We start from the raw sequence: 5,252 nt of genomic DNA, 5'->3' as shown, positions 1-5,252 counted from the left end.
ATTCAGAACATTTATGGCAGGTAAATAAAACAATTTAATTAAAAAACATTAAAGTATAACTAAAGGCTAAATCTTTTCTGTTAGTTTTGGATAGAGTGGAGGAACATTTGAACACCTGTCAGGGTTTAATTGTTGTTTGTGCCCCGATTAGGGTATTTCATCCTCTCTATTTGTTCTGATTATGTAGTTACCGAAAGTGAAAGTTGTCAGAAACCGTGAAATCAGGCCGAGACAGAAGTACAGTTAAATCACACTTGTTTGTTTAATAATAAAAGTAAAAAGAACAAATGAAGTCAAAATATAGCCAAAGTTCAATAACCGGAACGGATAGTCAGCCAAGCCAGAGGTCAGGGATCAATGTAGTGGAACAGCAAGCAGGATCTGGAGCCAGAAGGGATGTCAGCAAAGCAAGTCTTTAACCACCTCAATACAGTGCAGTTACACCCCCTTCCTGACCAGACCAGTTTTTTATTTTTTGTGCTATAAATAAAATAAAACGTAAATTTTGTGAAAAAAATGCCTTTTTCTTTGTTTCTGTCATAAATTTTTGCTAATTAGTAATTTTTTCTTCATAAATTTTGGCCAAAATTTATACTGCTACATATCTTTGGTAAAAATAACCCACATTAGTATATATTATTTGGTCTTTGTGAAAGTTATAGAGTCTACAAACTATGGTGCCAATCACTGAATATTGATCACTTCTGATCAGGCCTTCAGTACATCAAGTGTACCTCATTTCTTGACACATTAACAAGTCAGGAAAGTACAAATACCCCCCAAATGACCCCTTTTTACAAAGTAGACAGTCCAAGGTATTAAGCAAGTAGCATGGTGAGTTTTTTTAAGTTGTCATTTTTTCCCACAATTCTTTGCAAAATGAAGATTTTTTTTAAATTATTATTATTTTTTACAAAATTGTCATATTATCAGGTTATTTCTCACACACAGCATATGCATACAACAAATTACACCCCAAAATACATTCTGCTACTCTTCCCAAGTACGGCGATACCACATGTGTGAGACTTTTACACAGCCTGGCTACATACAGAGCACCAACATTGATGTAGTACCTTCAGACGTTCTACGAGCAAAAATGACGCATCTCATTTCTCAACCACCTATTACACTTTTAAAGGCCCTGGAGTACCAGGACAATAGAATTTCCCATAAAATGACCCCATTTTGGAAAGCAAACACCCCAACGTATAATCTGTGAGGCATAATGAGTCTTTTGAATGGTTAATTTTTTTCCAGAAGTTTTTGGAATATGTGGAAATAAATTAAAACGCATTTTTTTATACAAAATTGTCAATTTATAAGATATTTCTAACACATAGCATGTATATAGCAAAAATTACACCCCAAAATACATTCTGCTACTCCTCCTGAGTATGGCCATACCACATGTGTAGGACTTTTACACAGCCTGGCCACATAGAGAGGCCGAACATTGAAGTAGTACGTTCAGGCGTTCTAGGAGCATAAATGACACATCTCATTTCATTCCTACCTATCACACTTTTGAAGGTCCTGGACCACCAGGACAGTGCAATTACCCACAAAATGACCCCATTTTGGAAAGCAAACACCCCAACGTATATTCTATGAGACATGGGCTGCAAATAGGTACTGGGGTACTCTGATGGTCTGGAGATAGGTACTCTGGTACTCTGATGGCCTGGTGACAGGTACTCTGGTACTCTGATGGCCTGGTGACAGGTACTCGGGTACTCTGATGGCCTGGTGACAGGTACTCTGATGGCTTGGTGACTGGTATTTGGGTACTCTGAAGGGCGGTGACAGGTACTCATATGGACTGTGACAGGTACTCAGGTACTAAGATGAACTGTGACAGGTACTCGGGTACTTAGATGAACTGTGACAGGTACTCGGGTACCCTGATGGACTGTGACAGGTACTCGGGTACCCTGATGAACCGTGACAGGTACTCGGGTACCCTGATGGACCGTGACAGGTACTTGGGTACCCTGATGGACCGTGACAGGTACTCGGGTACTCTGATGGGCCGTGACAGGTACTCGGGTACTCTGATGTGCCGTGACAGGTACTCGGGTACTCTGATGTGCCGGGACAGGTACTCGGGTACTCTGATGGGCTGGGACAGGTACTCGGGTACTCTGATGGGCCGTGATAGGTACTCGGGTACCCTGATGGACTGTGACAGGTACTCGGTACTCTAATGGACTGTGACAGGTACTCGGGTACCCTGATGGACTGTGACAGGTACTCAGGTACTCTGATGAACCGTGACAGGTACTCGGGTACCCTGATGGACCGTGACAGGTACTCGGGTACCCTGATGGACCGTGACAGGTACTCGGGTACTCTGATGGGCCGTGACAGGTACTCGGGTACTCTGATGTGCCGTGACAGGTACTCGGGTACTCTGATGTGCCGTGACAAGTACTCGGGTACTCTGATGGGCTGGCACAGGTACTCGGGTACTCTGATGGGCCGTGACAGGTACTCGGGTACTCTGATGAACTGTGACAGGTACTCGGGTACTCAGATGGGCTGGGACAGGTACTCGGGAACTTAGATGAACTGTGACAGGTACTCGGGTACTCTGATGGGCTGGGACAGGTACTCGGGTACTCTGATGAACTGTGACAGGTACTCGGGTACCCTGATAGACTGTGACAGGTACTCGGTACTCTAATGGACTGTCACAGGTACTCGGGTACCCTGATGGACTGTGACAGGTACTCGGGTACTCTGATGAACCGTGACAGGTACTCGGGTACCCTGATGGACCGTGACAGGTACTCGGTTACCCTGATGGACCGTGACAGGTACTCGGGTACCCTGATGGACCGTGACAGGTACTCGGGTACTCTGATGGGCCGTGACAGGTACTCGGGTACTCTGATGTGCCGTGACAGGTACTCGGGTACTCTGATGTGCCGTGACAGGTACTCGGGTACTCTGATGTGCCGTGACAGGTACTCGGGTACTCTGATGTGCCGGGACAAGTACTCGGGTACTCTGATGGGGCGTGACAGGTACTCGGGTACTCTGATGAACTGTGACAGGTACTCGGGTACTCAGATGGGCTGGGACAGGTACTCGGGTACTCAGATGAACTGTGACAGGTACTCGGGTACTCTGATGGGCTGGGACAGGTACTCGGGTACTCTGATGAACTGTGACAGGTACTCGGGTACTCAGATGGGCTGGGACAGGTACTCGGGTACTCAGATGGGCTGGGACAGGTACTCGGGTACTCTGATGGGCTGTGACAGGTACTCGAGTACTCTGATGGGCTGTGACAGGTACTCGGGTACTCTGATGGGCTGTGACAGGTACTCTGATGGACTGTGATTGACAGGTACTATGAGGGGTGGTGACAGGGGGGGCAATCAGTATGATTGGTGTACACTGTAGGCAGTAACGAGATGTTACCGCAATCTCCTCCTCACACACGATCAGTGTGTGAGGAGGAGAACCCGGTAACATCTCGTTACCGCGGTTTGTTTACATTTTAGTGATCGGCTGTGAAAGGATCACCGCCGATCACGTAGGTAAACAGCCGGCCAATGGCTGTTTACCAGCGTCGGTGACGAGCAGTGTTCCCGGGGAACACGCCACCACCGACGTGCACGCGCAGCGCGCTCACGATCGCACGCATGCGCCGTGTCGGGGTGTGACCAATGGCTGTTCACCCCCTTCGGTGGCGAGCGGTGTCTCCGTGACACGCCGCCACCGAAGAAACATGGATGCGCGCGCATGATCACGTGCATTCCCTGTTCAAACGGGAGGCCGTCATATGACGGCCTCCCGCCACAATAGGTGCGCCGCCTGGCTGTCATTTGACAGCCGGCGGTCAGCATCTAGTTAAACAGGAATGCAGGAGAATGTCTCTGTGATGTTGACTAAGGTAAAGGCAGAGATCCTCTGGACTGGACGGCTTAAGTAGGCAGCTGAGTAACTGTGGAGAGATAGGAGCTAGAAATAGGCCGACAGCTATGCGGCCACCTCTGAGAAGGAAGGGCCTTGACAAAAGTAAAATGAAAATCACAAATTTTTAGTTGTCCCCAGAGCAGGAATAATGGGAATATCTTCCAATGGAGATAACAGTTCTGGTGACAACCAGGCATTCTCTTACTTTAGGGGGATTTTCTCTAACTTCCTCTTTTAGCTGTGGGGCAGGAAGTGAAGGGAAATGTCCCCAATGAGACACAGATGGCAAAAATAAACCTTACAGGGGCTATAACCCTCCCTTATTCTACCCAAAATAAAAATAAAAAGAATAGTAAAATTCACTACTTAATAAATTGCCCTTTTAATATTCCTTGAGCTTTGGCATACCCTTCCCAATTCTCACCCTCTGATTTCTGTCAGTGGAGCTACCTGCCATAATAATGGACCAATAGCAGAAGAGATGGACCAAAGTGTCGACACACTACATGAAGTTTGGATTTTGGTGCTTATGGGATGCTCTAAAAAAAATCTTAGACTGAAAGCAGATACCTGGAGATACCTGCTATGGCTATCAAGTAATAAATTATCATTTTTAATAGGTAATGTTTTATATGTTGTGCTCAAGCAATGAAAACTATGGTTGCAACTGTACAACAGATACCATTGGGTGGGGGGGGGGGGGTCACACCATATGTTTACTTTGATTGCTCTTGGAGCAGCACTGGAGCCCTCCAAGTTCTTAAGCAGACACAAATAAAGTTACCAGTCATGTTATATAATCTGTAGTTCTTAATTCATGTAAATAATATTAGTCGTTCCAAAAACCTTGCTTACACGTACCGTAGTTCTGCTTTCAGTTTTTGTATACTACACATTGAAGGACTGATTACTCTCAATGCAAGTTTATCTGTAAATCAATCAACAGACTATTTATGTGGATTATTTATATTATCACAGCAGCAATTTAGCATGGTTGTTAACTGCACTACCTGATTTACAGATAACCACAAGAGGGGGGATTTACAAATGTGTATATGAAATACAGTCATCAAAATATGGACCATTAGGTAAGTACATTTTCAATTCTACTTTAAAGGGGGCATTTTAATGTTTCCTAGGCCAGCCACAGACTGTTCAAATCTTCTGCTGAATCAGCTAAGATTCAAACCATTAATGGGCAGGCTAAATGTACCAAATTGCTATAACCATTAGCGATAATCACTGTCTTCTCCCGGCGGTGACGACTTACCCTGTCTGGAGAAGACAATTGCTTGGCAGGAGTGGTTCCCCTCTCAACACTGTCT

Source organism: Lithobates pipiens, unplaced genomic scaffold (assembly GCF_037356315.1).
Source record: "Lithobates pipiens isolate NorthernLeopardFrog02 unplaced genomic scaffold, aLitPip1_a1.2 Scaffold_8, whole genome shotgun sequence".
NCBI classification, from domain to species: domain Eukaryota; kingdom Metazoa; phylum Chordata; class Amphibia; order Anura; family Ranidae; genus Lithobates; species Lithobates pipiens.
The sequence above is the reverse complement of the archived record's forward strand: the minus strand, read 5'-3'. Positions refer to the sequence as shown.